Source organism: Gambusia affinis, linkage group LG11 (assembly GCF_019740435.1).
Source record: "Gambusia affinis linkage group LG11, SWU_Gaff_1.0, whole genome shotgun sequence".
NCBI lineage: Eukaryota > Metazoa > Chordata > Actinopteri > Cyprinodontiformes > Poeciliidae > Gambusia > Gambusia affinis.
In genome coordinates, this window is record NC_057878.1 from 23,657,603 (window position 1) to 23,675,618 (window position 18,016).

The following is an 18,016-nucleotide window of genomic DNA, read 5'->3' on the forward strand; positions in this document are numbered from 1 at the left end:
GCCATTTAGTGTTCTGATTGTGATTTTTGTTTTGTCTGGACCTCAGTGATTGTTACTACAAAAGTCTTGAAAACTAGTCCTGATCAACAGCTCTCCCAGCTTTTCAAAGTTTTACTCTGAGCTCTGGCTGCTTTTTTCTATTGTTTTGTTTTTTCTCTCATTTTCAGTTTTTTGTCACTCAGTCTTTTTTTCTAAATTACAGTTAAACCTTGTTTTACAGTGACTGCTCTTACACACAGTGTGACATTGCCCCTGCTTCGAGTGTACGTGGCAAACAAAAGCTGGTGCAAGGATAGAGAGAAAAAAAACATTTATGCTGTGCTTTTAATATAATATAATCTAAATACAGTGTCAGCAGGTCAGGAAACTGGAGACCACACATTTTCAGTCTGAAAGCAGGATTACATGTCTTTTGTTCTCAAATCTTTTATTACTTTTGCTTACATTTTCATTTAGAAAGTGACAATAATCTGGTGTTTCTCCTTTAGCTACACTTAGTGACCAGGAAAACATCCCTAAAGACTCAAAAACAGCCGAGCACCATGTCAGAGTCCGCTCCCCTCGAATAAGATTAGAATTAGCTTGAATCTGCTCGGTTGGAGACTGGAGATCTTCGTCTGTTCAATCTTGCTTTCTGCTGAGGCTGCAGATGGTGCAAGCAAACTATGCGTCGACCTTGTGCTTGTAAATTCTCTTTACTATATTTGACAGACTGTCAAAGAGCCTGGCTGACTGACTGTAAGAAGGAGTCACTGACTGACTGGGTGTGTAATTGTTACAAAGGCAAGTCTGGCATGCTGTAATTATTATCAGTTATTATTAGTAATTTTAATAAGCATTGTAAACCTCTGTAATTAGGATTTCCTATTATGAGTAGCTGCCAGTTTGTGTCTCTTTGGGAAGGTATTGTTCAGTCACGGTTATTACTGGCAGCCTGGCAGCTGCCTTTTGTTCCTTTGACTTCTGATTGTTTTGCATGTACACATTGTGTTTGAAGGCTGTCCTTAGAAGAGCCAGACCTTCAGCCCTCCTTAATTAGTGTCAACACACAGCCCTGTCGTCTTCATAATGTGGACTCAGGAACAAGAAGAGACGAGCATGGTTCACATCTGGTTGAACTCTCATCTCTTAGAACAACAGTTTTAATGTAAATTCATTCTCCCGACGAATGATGGGATTGGAGCTTTTAGGGGTTCAGGTGAACACTTTGACTGATTGTGACCTTGTTCTGCATAAATCAGTAGATATGCAGAAGTGAAACACAAAGCAAAGTGTTAGATTTCCATAAAGTCATCAGAATTCATATCTCTACTCAGCAATTTTATTTTTATTGGAGGAAATTGAAGGAATTGCTTAACTTGGTACTTGTTACATGCTGGGTTGTTTGAACAAATTATGAAATATCAACAGTGAGAACAGCGAAATATCAACTCTGTTGAGAGTAAAAGTAAATTGAAAACAGAGTTCAGTTACATTTGCACTTTGGTTTTCTGCAGAAAAAATATTATATGGTAAAGGAGGCTTGCTAGGAGATTCATATGCATAAAACATGTTGCCCCATAACTTAAACTTTTTTTTAATTTCTATAATATCATGGTAAAACTATTGGCACACCACACAAAATCCCTAAAATTAGATTTTCCAATCAGTTCAATGGCCATAGATATATAAAATCAAGCATCAAGGTATGAAGAATTGGTTGTTCTCACCCTTCTCACTACCCAACAAAACTTCAGTTTTAAGATACACTTTTCAAACCAATATTTGCTCACAGTATTTCTTTTAGCTTCTTTATTTCAGTGTAATATTTATGTATAGCAAATAGCTATAAAATGACACAGAGGAAAATAAGTTTCATCTGTGTCCTAACTCAACTTTTGATGAAGTTTAACCATTGTGGTCACAGCACTTCCACTTCACACTCTGGGAAAATGTGTGAATAAGTTCATGAATGTGTCAGAAACATCCTGGAGAACAGAGGTGAAGCACTGCTGACAGTAAATTCTGTTTTTGTGTCCACGTCAGTCCTCAGATTCACTTCCTGACAGGGTCACGGACAGTGCATTACGAACACTGAGTCCGTCCTATTAAGTGCCTGTGTGTAAAAATTACATTTCCTCTGTCCCCTGTGCACAGTAATAACTGGTGGTAAACTCCTCTGGCAGCTGTTTCCCTTCTGCCCCCCACTACTACCAGACACACAGAGACGCATCTCCTCCAGTGTTAACCTTGAGGCATCTCACTCGCTCTCATCCTCTCCATGTCTTCGTCGCTTGCACCCGTCATGCTGAGGGGAGGGTGAAGGCGACAGACTTGTCTTTGTTTTTGATCCATTGATCCATGCTGAGGGAGTTTCTTCATGCACAGTGGCGTTGTTAAACTTTGTCACATTTTGCCACCACAGGTGCACTAACATTAGCTTATTTTATTTAAACACAATGTGTTTATAAACAATTTCTAATATTAAAAATCCGAACGGTGAGTTGTGCTTTTGTATTCAGAACCATTTTCACTGCTGTTATAGATTTAGATTGTATTTGCTCCAGTATTAACCTCAGTGCTTTGAACTGTTCACTGTTGCTAGATGTTTACTCAGGAGGAGTGACTGCTGCAAATTCAATGACTTGATGCAACTGCATCAGTTTCCTGAGACCAAAACTTTTTAGCAATTGGCAAAATAGTTGACGGTAGTGATTTATAAGTAGGAGTAATTTAAAATACACTTAAATGGATTTAAATCTCCCCATACATTTAGATTGTTTATACATTTATTTGTATAAATTGTATGAACTTCAACCATTTTTTACAAAGTGTGCAGTTAACATTTGCTGTGATTTGATGTTATATGAATAAACTTAAATTAATTAAATTGAAATTTTTATCAACTTTATGCAGGAAGGAAACTGAATTTTCTCCTGTTTTTTGCATCTTAGTTAAAGATCAGACAGATTGGACTGAGAGCATTTGTGAACATCAGTGTTCACAGATTCTAGACTGTATTTTGGTCTGGACTTTGACTTGACCATTCTGACACATGAACATAGTTTGACCTAAGTTACCCCATTATAACTCTGGCTGTATGTTTAGGGTGAGTTTTCTGTTGCCAGTCTAAAGTCTGTTATATACTCCATTCCTCCTCCAGTCAACTTTGACCAGCTTGAAGAAATGTTCCCTCGCAGAATTCTGGTGGGAAACAGAAGTTTTTAATTAAAAACAGCAGTTTGCTGTCAGTCATGTGCTGTTTTTTTTTTTTTTTATGTTGGTTTCAGCCATCCCTTCTCACTGATTCCCATTAGTTCCCTCACAACTGCAGTGAGACACTAGCCTCACACCTGGTCCATATTCAGTGATCAACACTGACAGAATAAATGCCTCTTGGTTGATTTAAAAACTAAATTACCTCCTGAATATTTCAGATTTCATTCATTTGATTGAAGTATGGTGAGTCAGGGACACATTTAAAACTTGTTGGACACCAGTGCCTGAGGACTGCTATCGAACATAAATGTATTAATATATGAGTCAGGAGATCACTCTATTACTTTTGATGGATGAAGAGCCATAAATTCCCAGATTTCCTAGGAGTAGTATCGCCCAGATAGAAATCATTAGTGATGGAGTGTGACATAAAACCATCAACAAAGAATATAAAATTAAATTAAATGTTGGATTTAAGATTCTTTTGTTTTTCAATCTCCATGATGCATCAACATACTTAACTACCAAAATTAATATGGTAGATGTTGACTACATTAGTAGAAAACAGAAGTTGGGATGGACAAAAAGGCAAGACACGGTGAAAGCCAAGAACCCAGAGCTACATAGGCCTACAAAAATAAACATCTATATGACATGAACATTTTCTCAAAATTAATTATTCATCTTAATTCATTCATTAATTTTTTTCTTCTTAATTATTTAAGATGGAGAAATCCAACAAAGACTTGTTACAGGTCCTAAGAGAAGCTTCATTCTCCAATTAATCATCTGCTGTTTTCAGCTAATAGTTCTTTGAGAATCACCATGTTGGGGCTAAAATCCTATTTCATCGCTCCTGTGCTTTCTTCGGTATTGATTAAAATATAGTGGGAACACTTGGGCACCTTTGCAAGATGTTGGGTACAGAAAACTGAGATTTATATGCCAGAGTTAGATAGCTTAGTAACCAATGAACACAGACAATATATGTATGTGTGTGTGTGAGTGTGTGTGTATATATATATATATATATATGGACTTTCCAGGAAGCCTGAGGATGTATTGAGCACAACCACTTTCAAATATAAAAGTATAAAAAATGTAAAGTTTATCTGTCAGCTTGGAAGCAAAATCTAAACAAATGAGGGATGACTTGAAATATAGACTCTGCAAAATATTTTCATCTGACATTCTGGATATACATTTAGCTTGTCAAATAACATCACTGTTGTTTTAACAAACACTTCTGGGCTCCTGTAGACCTCCTCCTATAAGTATAACTCCTTAAAGTGTGATTTATCCCTCTTAATGTGTGTTCAAAGGGAGACGTTAATGAAAGTAATTTGATGTCACTTTGTGCTGCACTAAACAAGGTTTGTGGACTTGATTACCCTGAGATTGGTTTCTAAATTACACACAAACAAACATCCCATCCATCAATCACGTAATCATGGTCTGAAATTTGTGGGTTTACCAAAGCTGCAGAATTAGTTGAGGGCCTTAATGTGCCGCATGAACCAGTCTGTGAATAAACTTTCTGGATTAGTTAAAAGGTTCTTTGGGAAGAACTAAATTTAAAGCTTTTCTCTGAGGATCGCTGCTGCTTTTGTCTTTCACACAGACACGGCCATGAGCCTATAGGCTCATCCAATTCTTAAACAGCCTGCCAGAGCGAAGGGACCAGCATGACATGAGCAATTAAAATCAGCCCAAAATACATCTGGCTCTTTATTCAGTCCATATCCGAGTTTATACAGTCTGGCTGAAGAGTTGTGCTCTAAAGGCTGGAGGCAAAAAAAAATACTATAAAAAGAGTCAAAGAGGGTATAAACATATATGCACAAAAAGATTCTTCTAAAGTTTTATTACTGAGTAAATAGAAAAAGAAAGAAAACTCAACATCTGTCATCTGTGACTGGTTGTTAAACAGTTGTGTTAAATTCTCTCCAAGAGCAATGTCAAGTTTTACTGCAAGACCAGATCCTGAACAGAACTGAAATGAGTGGAGATACAAGGGAAAAGGTGTGAAGAGTGAGCAGTGAGGATAGATGGACAGGAATGGCAGGAAAAGGATATTGCACACAGATGGGCCACAGATCCATTATCTCCTAAACCTTCATTAGTTTTATGAAGAATTCATGAAGCAAGAGATGATAAATCCTAGAATGAATTTAATTTGATGCCTAGTGTGACATTAAGAGAATCTAGTTTGTTACATTACACCTGAAACCAGCTGTGTAACTCCCTTCTATGTTTTAGCAACTTATTCTGTTTGTATTTCTTTACTTTTTCCAAAACTAAGAATTGTGAAGTTACACCCCTTGAATTAGTTCAACATTTTTATATTACAACCACAAACTTTAGATTTTATGTGATAAACCTACAGCTCTAGTGCTTCTAAGTTTCTCTTAATAATTTTGGCCAAGTAGATACAACTGGTGTTTTAAAATATAGACATAATAACATTAAATGCTGAAATAAGCAGTCTGAAAAGCTGAAATTCATCCCCAAGGAAAATGAAAGAAATTACATTTTGTCTAAAAGTGCAAAGTTGATTCTAATGTCTACAAAGGAACAATTTCTCTAATTGGAGGAACTAAAATCTCTAAGTTTTCCATCTTGACTGTAATCACCCTAAGTTCCGATAGAGGTTGAAAGTTTAGAAGATCCAATTTCATGCCTTTAACTCTCCCAGCTCTCCAGATGGCCGATCCATCTTCGGGTACAGGATTGAGCCGATACCAGTGTGTTACTGGAGCCAAAAGTTGATCTTCTCACAACTCTGACGACTGCCATGTGCTGGCACCAGGAAGCGGTGGACAGATTCTCACCCAGATCCTGTGTTATCCTCTGGAAGGCTGTAAAGGACAGAGTGGAGGAGATGGATGGACTAAGTGAGGGGTTCTTATCAGGTCAGGACCCTCCAACTGTCCTCCTCTTTTTTCCCTCCATCTGTCCATTTGTCATTCTCTCTACAATTGTCCAATTTTCTTTTTTTCTTCTTAGAGGACAGCAATTCTTTGCAAAATACTTGGATTTTCTGTATATCCAGAGTGTATTAGGGTCTTGTGATAAATGCCTCTGTTGCCTAAGATGTGCTTTGGATGCAGGATGAGGGATGAAGGAAAGACTTGACTACTGATAGAGTTAAAAGGATGCAGAGTGTTACAGGATTATGATCAGTTTGATGTTTTCCTCTTGCTCTGCTTTGTTCCCTCTCTCTGAAGTGAGAGTTCAGGTTCTGGTTTGAGGTGCGGTTCTGTAAATTTTAGCACTTGTCAGCATCTTTCCACTGGAAAAGCTTTTCTAATCAATCTCAGTTTGGAGAGCGAGAGTGATTTGTATAAAACTTGGAGTCAAACTAAAGCCTGGTCAGAGTGACTGTAGGACCAGAGCAGAATTTTTCCTTTTAAAAAGCAGTTCATTCATGTACAGCTTTATAAACTCTTCTTCATTGGATGATTATTTACAATTGAAACCACAAACCTTTTCTACCACTGCCAACAAACTTTTTCTGTTTTAGGTCAGTTAGATTGACCAAATTTATTTTTATGTGCTAAATTTCACCATAATGAGAAAAAAAATCTGGAAGAGATTTATTTATTAAGGTCTTCAAAGTCAGAAGTTTACATACATTTCCTCACCCATTGCACTCGTTCCTCCTGACAGAAAAAGTGCAACTCTGAGCAAACTCTGACTAAATTACAGTCAGGACAGTAAGCATTGTAACCTCCGTAACCATCTCTGGTGGACGACCACATCCAGCATTCAGAGAATGTAAAAGTAAAATCACTGATCTGTTTTCATTTATTAGGTGACAGAGGTAGACTACATGCAGAAAATTTGCTGCCACTTTTTCCAATAACAGCTGCAAGTTTGTTTTGTGCAGAATTTGAAAACTGTATTATTTCTATGATTAAAAGTCCCTTCTTCCTTTCAGAGAAATGTTATCATCATACAGTAATACTCAGAAAATACTAACCATTTCCACTTACATGGACTGGGAGCTGACAAGCTCTGCCTGTTCTTACTGTTTTATCCAAAACAATGCAGTATAAAGCTCAGATCTTTAATTTGAAGCAAACAGGCTGAGAAACGGTCACCTCATTTAGCAAGTGGAACAAACAAGGTCCTTTTGTCCATTTGTAAATTGTAAAGAGCATATTTTGTAAACAGAGCTGTTTAAATTATTGAATAAGGACCCCGTTGTTTCCCACCGATCTCTCATTAATTTCAACAGAAAATAGAGTGGTGAAGCGTTTCACCAGGAAAAGTTTGCATTTGCATACTAAGCAAAGAAACAGTAGCTATAAAACATGATTGCTGAAGACATTTGTATTCTAACATATTTAAATGCTGTACTGTTTTGGTATTTGTTGAACTCAGGGCAATCTTTTTTTCTAGCTTTAGAAACAGCTATAGTCAGGTTTTAGCATCATCTCCCAAAGTGTTGTTTGGGAGATGATGCTCCCAAACCTAACTACTTGCTAGGTTTTGCAAACAACTAAGAAGCATAACTTCTGTCTTAAAATGGCTCTCATACACACAGACATTAATATTATTCTGTACAGAAGTTTACGTACAGTTATGGACATTTGGAAAACTGTAATGTGACATAAATATGGTATGAAAGAAAATAATAACCCCTCCAAAAGAAAACATTTGGATTTATTTTTTATTTGATTAAAAAATAAATGTAATAAAATGCAGTGTAAATCTGTTTAAAATAATAGCTATTCTAATTTCACAATGAAATGATTTCCTTGGTATCTTTCACATAGAAAATCTCTGAGAAGAGCTTCTCAGCTTTTGGCAGATCCACACTGGAACAATGCCAAGAAGGATTCTTAAATCACAAGAGGCAAAATCCTCACATCCGATAGCAAACTGTATAATTCAGCTGCAATGTTCAAAGCTACAAGCCTTGAAAACCTCATACTAACTAAACACAATATCATTATTGGAGTTCTTTCAGTCAAATATGGTAGTGGTTATATTGTTCTGTAAGATGGAAGGAAAAATGAATTCAGAAAGTTCCTGAATGATGTTAAAATTGTCTGTCCAATAATAAGCAAAAATTCTCTCTTTGTACTTTTCTGTCTCATTTTCTCATGTATTTACTAGCTAGAGCTACCAGGGATACATTCACTGCTGCTGGGATCATGTTCTGATGTGTAGTTTGTTTTCTTCATGGTATCACTGGTTCCCTTTTTAAATCTGATTGGGTGGCAAATATTTAGCTACTTATATCTTCCTTGGAACATACATATTTCATACAGAAACTCCCTGAATGATTAGTAGGAAATAATTCAGCTATTATAAGGATTGCCTTCTAAGCTAAATAACTTCCTCAGATGTTTTGGATAACTTTCCAAAAGTTTTTTTTTCTTTTTATAATACTGAACTGAAACTTTTTCCATTCCTCTTTATAAAGTACATTGTTTCCTTGAAGCGCACCAGTCCCTCCCACAGCAAAACACCCTGACAGCATGACTCCATCCCTGTTCTTCACAGGTGGGATTTGTTCTCAGGTTTGCAAGGTTCCTCCTCCAAATACACACAATGATAATTATGGTTACACATGTTTCTGTGCAAGAGACTTATTATTTCATTAAATACTTGCCATACCAAGCTGGAGAGGAGAACCCCACTGAGCTTTTTCAGATTATTCTGGAGAATCTAGACTTGTTTCATCGCTGATGACAAAATGTCTGTGAAATCTCCAAGAAATCAAGACGTATGTGTCATCTGTCTCTCTGAAGGACACGTTTAATGTGTGTCCTGGAGTTTGTTGACGTACATTTGAGACTTCTCACGCACTCTCAGCACAAACCCTTGACGTACATTTACTCTCATGTATTAAAAAGACAGAGTCCAGAAAGCAAAGGGTGACAGGGGAAACGTAAACAGGCCTGACAGGTATGCTAACACCAACCTTTCTCCTGTAAACTCAAGATCTATTTTCTTCCTCAGACTTGTCTCTGCTTTGACTTTTAGAAGACGTGATGTCCTCTGAATTGCTTTTTTGCCTTTGGTTCACACATGGGACCGTGGTCAGAATGTGGATCTAGGAAATGGAAACTTTCAGGACTGCTATAATAAACACAGCAGAGACTGAGTGCAGGACCTGAAACACTTACTGGCACCCAGACAAAGTTTGGGAAAATCCTGAAAATAAATGGGCGTTTTTTTTTTTTTTGGTTTTTTTTTTTTTTGCTGTATCATAATTTTGTACTGATTCATTCAGAAATCTTTCAGTTCAGTTACAGATAGCTTTAAAAATTCATCTGAAGTAAAAAAATAAAAAAAAAGTTTTTTTATGAGTACGTTTTAAAACTGGGAAAGTCAAGAGAACATTCCATTCATATAGGGAAGATGTGTATTGAATTTCGTAATTGTAGCCATTTCCTAAAACAACCGCTTACCTAACTGATAAAGATAGACAGACAGACAGACAGACAGACAGACAGACAGACAGACAGACAGACAGACAGACAGACAGACAGAGAAGACGGATTATCTGCACCAGTCTGCAACAGGTAATATCTGGTTTTCATCAGACTTCGCTACCCACTCCCACCCAAAGGTAAAATTTTAGTCGATCTCTTATTGGCTGATATGTTATTAAATGTGACCTATTTTGCTTCCTTGAAATGATTAGCACAGGTTTACAGGCTATACAAAACATGTTCATTACATTTTTGCACAAAATCAGTCTTAGATAATGAGATTTTAGTCTGGTCAGTTCTGACTATTTTGAGCTCCTATCAAAATCAGGTGTTTTAGAACCTCTTAGAAAGCAGAAGTGGAACCTCCTGCACAACCAACAAGTTTGAGCAGCAACTCAACAATTGGTAGGGTTTTGAAATGGCTCATTTTCTGTTTCTAAAATGGAAAATGGAAAATGAGCTGTTATTTATTATTTAACTTAATAAATAAGTTTAAAAAAAAAAACATTAACTTATCACCAGAAAATGGGTGGGTGGCTCTTTAAAGAACCTGGGCTGTTTTTAGAAGAATTTGAGACCCAAATGGAATTACAAAAATGTGCAAATTAGTAAAGTGTGTCCTCTTTAAACAACACATAATCAAGATATAGACCTTTGTTTTCATCATTTATAATGCATTTTGCTTATTTTATTTTATATTTAATATCTTCTGTTATGGGTATTTTGTGATGAAAATAGTAAAGATGTAAAATTTCCAGAGTAAAGTGGAGTAAAGCCATTTACGCCCTTGTTGCATTGAAATACATTATCATCCTTTGCATACATCCTGCCTCCATCTGCAGGCCGGCTGTGCACCGACGAAGAAACAGATTCCATGTGTTCAATTAAGTGTGCATTTCAAATGCTCTTACATCTTACTGAATGTGTGCTGATGTACATTTAATGGTTCTTTTCAACACTTGTTCTGCTCCTTGTTCAAACATGAAACATGCAGCCTCTCAGGAATCCCTCTGAGGAACCTCCTTTTATCCAGACATCTTCATAAAGACATTCTCCACACAAAGACACATAAACAGACCATGTCTCCAGATATTAAATGAGCACACTGACACACAATAAGGGAGTTGAACCTATGGTTTTACTCTTTTCCTAAAAAGAAAAGATTTTCACCTGGTGAGGATGGCTTAATCACTTCAGCTGCAGTTAATTTTTTGCTTTAAATGTTACCACAGAGGTGGATTTTCCAGCTTCTTCCTCCACCAGCCATCTTCCCTGCACTCTCTTTTTTACTGCCTTTTTCACTTCTCCACTCAGTGTGCTCTGCTCACACACCCACGCGCCCCTGTAGGTGTAATGTTACGATGCAGCCTGTTAACATTCCCGGGCCGGACCCGCTGAGGCTTTCCAGATTGTTCTATTTAGACTAACGTTGCCACGCAGGAGCTGCGGAGGTGAGGGATGGAGCGCCGATGCCGCACAGCAAAATGCGACCACAACAACTGACATTCAGAGAGCGGCCTTAAACAATGAAAGTGTAAATCACCCAGTGTGTTTTCATTTTCCCATTTATATGACTATGCATCTAAACACACAGACACACACGCAGAGTTACCATCCTTCAGAGGGACCCTCGGCCTCTGTGTGTCATTATGCTGTTGGAAATGTCAGCATCGTTAAAGTGGCCTGTTTGCTTTAATTGAGAAACAGAGTGAAAATAAATGCTTCAGTGTCGTTTGTTTCTGCAGCTCCCTCAGGCTCTCTACTCTCGGCCTCGACCAATTTGTCAAAGAACCTTAAACTCTCTTTCTTTGTTTCTCTTTTAGAAAAAGGTCTGTAGACCTTTTTCTAATTTTCACTTTTTCTACATACCATTCTTATTTCCAAATGAAGCTCCCATAGCTATAGATTACACTGATGACAAATAGTAGATCATTACAATTGTGATTGATTAGATATGTTGGTTTTGTTGAAAACTCCATTTAAACCAGTGCTTCTCAATTCCAGTCCTCAGGCCCACTGCTCTGCATGTTTTAGATGTGCCTCTACGCCAGAACAGCTGATTCAAATGATTGCATGACGTCTTCTGCAGCCACCAAGTACTGCAGGAGCCTGTTAATCACCCAAAGATTCAATCCAGGTGTGTGGCAGAAGGGAAACACTTAAAACATGCAGGGCAGGGGGAAGTGAGGACCAGAATTGAGAAATACTGATTTAAACAGTGGAACTCTCTTGTTTAGGAAGACATTTTCACTCATGATGAAAGTTTAAAATAAATATGGTTTAAAAGAATAACTTTCTCAAAACCTAAAATCAACAGGGGATGGGAGACATTTTTTTACTTCTGACATGCAATGTTTTGGATCATTTCAGCAACAGTCATGGGAAAAATGAAGCACAGTGGACCCCTGCCTACTCACAGTTTAGTATTTGCAGAATTTTCTGTGGAACGTTAACTCTGAATTATTCACAAAAAATTTACCTATGCATGTATTTTCTTGTGGAGCATATCCAAAATATTCAAAAGAAAATACAGATTAGGAAACTGAACTACATAGTTGTAATACTAGTAGATATGCTGTTGATTGGCCAATCCAGTTTAGCTTCTACAGAAGTGCAAAGATGGTTTCCACTTTGCACATTAATGCATATTAAGTTATGTTCAGTGTTTGAGTTGTTAAACTAGACAGGTATAAACATTTTTAAATGAGGTCTAAAGTATTAACAAATCTCAGCTATTTGTAGACAACTGTGGTTGTTTAATCCAGCAAACACAGAGTCTCTACTATACCAGGGGTGCCCAAAGTGGGTCCTGGAGGGCCGGCATCCTGCATGTTTTAGTTCTCTCCCTGGTGGCAACAACAACCTTTTCAGAATGTCAATGTTCTTCTTAGGCCTTCTAACGAGCCATCATTGGAACCAGGTGCGTTAAACTAGGGAGAGAACTAAAACATGCAGGATGCCGGGCCTCCAGGACCCACTTTGGGACCCACTGTACTATACAACTTACCTTCTTTAAATCCAGAGTTATGTCACTTAAAAATAATCAGATCTAAAATTGTTTCAATCTAACTTCATGTGAACAAAACCACATTTCACGCTTTCATTTGTTGACAAAACGGAAACGCTATGTAAGTAAGTACACACCATGATTCAACAGCTTGTAAAAGCACCCTAACAGCAATAACTCAAAGTTGTCACTGTCCTCTTGACATCAACATTTCACATGATGATGCCGTTATGTGATGCCATCATCACATGATGATAGAATTGCTTCAGCTTGACTCAATCATTGCAGTAGACCGACAACACCAACCCAGATCACCCCTCCACCACTGATATTTGTTTTTCTAAACAAGGTGAATATGGAGGGTTTATATCGTTGGTATTTGGTCTCATGCCTGAAGGACTTGGCTCCTAAAATCTTGAAGTTTATTCAGAGAACATCTTCTAGTTGTTCCATTGTTAATTTTAACATTTACCACACTGACTAACTCCTCTAGAGTCTTACATGGAGCTTGTAATTCTTTTGTAGTTTATCAGGAAATGCCACAGTTTTAATGTGATGTAAAAACTAGAAACTACTTTCAATGTTTTTCATTTGTAATTTTCTTTTGCTTGCTGCCACCATTACCCCTACCAATTTAGTGAGCAACAATGATTGCTTTTCTAAAGTAATTGCTGATTTATTTTTTCCCTGGCATTGGGTTGACACATCTATTTGTTCCAGACCAACATACTACCGAAACTCCTGCTCTTACCATTACTGATGATATGTTAGAAGCACCTAGATTTCTTTTTCTTTCAATAATACCAAATGAAAGCAGGAAGGGTGCACCAAGTTTTTCATTGTTTTTTCATCTTCACTTTGGTGGAGTTTTTTTGTTTATTAAAAAACAGCGTGGAATCTAATGTGGGTTTTTCACACATCATAGTTCAGTGGACTATGAGGTTGTATTTACCCAGAATGCCCTGCATCATAGTCGGCTAACTGCTTTTGGAGCGGTCGCTGGTCTGCTTGCATTATGCATTCGAACCAAACCAGAGTTTGTTTTTTTGGCCTGCATCAGAGTTTGATTGCACATCCACACTTCGCCAAACAAACTGGACTTTCTAGGCAAACAAACTGGAGTTTGAATAAAACAGACTAAACAAAATTAGTGTGAATCCAACCTGACGTCTTAACAAATACACTAAATGTAACAACCTAAAACAGAAAAAAATACTTTCCTAATCTTGTGTACTGTATATTAGCAGTTAACAAGCTTCTTTTACAACACTTGTTGTTTTACTAAAGACATTTTGAGGCAAGCAAAGCTTGTCCGAAGTGATTTGCAGGACTATTCTGTCTCTTCACTTTCCTCCATCCTGTCTGCCTCTGCTCCTTTTATTTATTTATTTTTTTGTAGCGTCTTGCTGCTCACACACAACTCTAAACCTTCCCTGTCAGACACGACACTTCCAGTGGAGCAAGGAGACAAGACTGAATGCTTGATTGCTCGCTCAGACTACCGGTACATGCGGCCCCACTCCTTGACCCATGCTACCCTGCAGCCTGACAGGGAAATACGGCCTGCACTCATTCACAAACACACATTCAAGTCTCTCTTAATGCAGGCAACATGTCACACTCTAAATCCTCTCATTTCCCCTTTCCTGTAGCTGCTCACTCAGGCGTGTTCGACGCTGAGAGTATCAACGGCCGAGGCAGTTTTGGCCGGCCCAACAGACAAGAAGACACACACAGCCTCACGCGTTCTTCACAGCAAACGTCACACACTCGACTCTATTGCAAATACATGCGGTCAAATCCACACACCCTGATCCCTTTGGGCACCAGAGATGAGGTTCAGATCCTGCCCAGTTATGCTGAACCGACACCAGCGCCTGCACCAGGTGTGTGTGTTGATCCTGGACAGTCAGTGGTGCGTTTCGGAGCCAGGTGATAATGAGGTCCTCGCTGACTGCATGGCTGTGTCACTGCAAGGTTTTGGGTTTGCGTGCACATTTGTCCAGACAGGTCATGGACTGTTGCTCTTTACCAAACCCCATGATGTTCCCCAGACAGTCATCAACACCTGTGGAGGGTCCGTCTCCCACCATTGTTCTGCTCTCACTCGCCTCAGTGTGCCTGAAACTGAACTTATGCCTTATAGTCGTCTATTCAATATTGTTCTTTGTAGCAAAGTAGGAATTATTAATGTTGCTGGCAATGCAGGGGTCATAATCACATGTAGCTGACATATTCTCTGTAGGACTGCAAAATTGGGAGAAAGTTGCAGCATCTATTCTCCTTCCAACTCCTTCTGCATCTTTCACTTGAATCAAAATGTCTGACGTCAGATCTTTTTATTTATGTTTTTCCTTCAGAAGAACCTTTTGCAAATATCTGGCAGTCATTTTGATCATTCTTTTATTTGTTTTTCTATGTTTTTCTACTGCTGTGTTTGGTTGATGAGGCCTAGATTTGTCTTTTTTCTCTTTTCAACACATTGTCAGAAGGTATAACCGATCTTCTGCTAAATAATACTTTAATTAGTTGATATTTATCATGATGACTGGTATGGTTTTTTTTTATTATTTATTTGAATTTTTAATTGCCAAATGCTAAACCTTGGTGGAACTTGGCAAAGAACTAGCTGCAAATTGAGTCTTTATGCATTTTAATACTGGCGATATGATACAATTTAGATCTTTTTATCTCATTTTTGCTCCACTGACAAAAATAATAAATCTGATTTTCTCGTTGAACATATTCAACAAAAATATAAAGTTTTGAACATAATTTGGTCATTTCTAAAATAAATAAAAGTATATAAGTTCTAATAAAAGTTTCAGATACCGGCAAAGTAAAAAAATCAAAAACTTTCACTTATTTCCTCCAATATTACAGTTATTGCAGCATGATATGAAATTGCAAACTGCAAAGAAATTAAAGATGATGAAGTGGATTATTCTGCTTTGAAACAGAAAAGTAATATAACCTCCTGCTATAAACCTGAGCAACAATCAAATTGGATATTTTCTTTCTTAAAGCCAGGACTAGGTTGTTTCTGACTCTTAAATAGACCACAACCTCCAAACAGTGCATTAGAAGACATTTACTTACACAGTTATTTTCTCCAGGTACAGTGATAACATACCATCAACTTTTGATGCTATTTGACAATAACAGCTAGGGCAAAGATTACTTGAGAAGCCTTTTGCTGCTTTTGCCAGGTGTTAGTTGTTAATGGGTGTAGTCCTGTTGACGGCGGATTGACGGCTGGTGGATTACTTACTCTAATGGACTGCCTTGTTAAAAAAACCATGCTCTTCTCTAGCTTTGTCCATTATACCCTTTAAAATAAAAACAGTTGGGCTCAGAAATAGTACTTACTTTTACTTTTTAGTAAAAGTATTAATGCTTTTACTTTTCAGTTTTCCTGAAAAGTAAAAGTAAACTTGAATTAGAATATTTATCAATACATAACTCTATTTTGTGCCATACTATGGCTCTTACATTTTCAACAAAAGCAACTGTTTTTTCACCCAAATATAAAATATTAAAGAAAAAATTGTTGAAATTTCATTGTTGAAATTGAACGAAACAAAACACATTTCATCTGAACAATCCATTGAATATCAGAGGGAAGTGAAAAAAATATCTGAGCCATATTTATCTAAGCACTTTTTTGTTTGCGTCTATTCGTTTCTGTGTTCCAGTGTTTGGAGAGGAAATCCAGCTACTATAGTCTTAGAGTGCGAACACAATGGAGGTTACAGGGGGTTGTGTGTTTGTTGTTGCTTGTGCGGATTACTGAATCGTGTGTGTGTATGTTCAGGGTCTTGATTGCGTGCATTTCTCTTTGTGTTAATAAATGAGGAAGGGCAACAGAGGTTGAGCTCGCTGCTTGCTTCCCAGCTGGCTTGGTTGTATCATAGCAACTCTACATGAATAATAATCATAAACACACACACACACACACAACACACACCGAAATGAGCTATTCTTCCCCAGCTACTCCAGCTAATCTCTCTCAGCTGTTTCTACTCTGTGCTGAGATCGAGTTTGGAGTAAGCATTCATTAACTTTGCTTAAATCCAAACAGTGATTCAGAATTTAAATGAATTTGACATTTTCCCCTCAACACAAAAACATTTGAAACAACATACAACAGCAATTGGTGCCTTTTGTTTTCTTTCTTCACACTCTTATGAAGGCTGCACAATATTATATACAATACACAGTTGATCAAACTCTGAGATGTTTGGAAACTAGCTGCATTGGAGTTTTGTGGTACTGGAGGAACTTCATGAACTTAGAAGACATTAACATCTTTGCTTCCTTTATGGTGTGCACCCACAAGTAACTCACATGACATCAACTTAGTGCATTTAGACATGCAGACATGGAGAAAACAACTTTTTGGAGTTCAAAATGGGGAAGAAAGGAAATTTAAATAGTGACGTGGTTGTTGATGCAAGACTTGCTGAACTGATTGTTTCAGATCCACCTGGATTTTTATTATGATAGAAAGACATCAGCAGCTCAAATAATCACTTGTTGCAACAAACGCATCCAAAACACCAAAATTGAAAGACTGTACCTTTGAAGCAGAAATCGACACTGGGTGCCACTTTTCTTAGCCAAATTTAGGAAACTAAGGTTACAACTCATGCAGACGTACGAAAATTGGATAATGACAGACTGGAAAACCTTTGAAAGGTTTGACAATTCTCAGTTTCAGCAAAGACATTCAGATAGCAGGGCAGAGGCTGCCGGGTCTCAAAGTGGGCTTTTACAAGTGGGCTAAAAGGTTTAATTTTGGTCTCATCTGACCTGAGAACCTTGCTCTATCTGCCTACTTCACTTTATATGGCAAACTGCAAACTGGATGTCTTAAGCCTTTCTTTCAACATTGTAACACAAATAACAGTTGCTAATAAATGTTATCTTTATCTGCTAGCTCAGGCGGATTTTCGTGTCTTGTTAGGCCTACCAATGTGCTACAGTCACATGTTTTGTAATGATGGATAGAGCAGAACTCTTCTATGATCTAACCCAAATGTAAACTTCTATACAACTATATCCCTGACCTGTTTAGTGTATGTCTTGGCCTTCATGATCCTGTTTATCCATTAAAGGTTCTTACTCACCAGAGCTTGTTTCCTCTTATGGTTCACTGATTTTAGTGAGGTGTGAAAGGTCATCTGAACTTGTAAAGGGAGCTTATTTAGATAGTTTTGGGGGAAAAAAAACATTTTGTTAGATCGAGAAACAAAATATGCATAACCTACAAAGTTTTGCAAACTCTGTACACAAAAAAGGGGTCTTAATTTTTAAGAAGTACGGTTCTTAAAAGTGAAACAGCCCAAAAGGAAAGGGTATC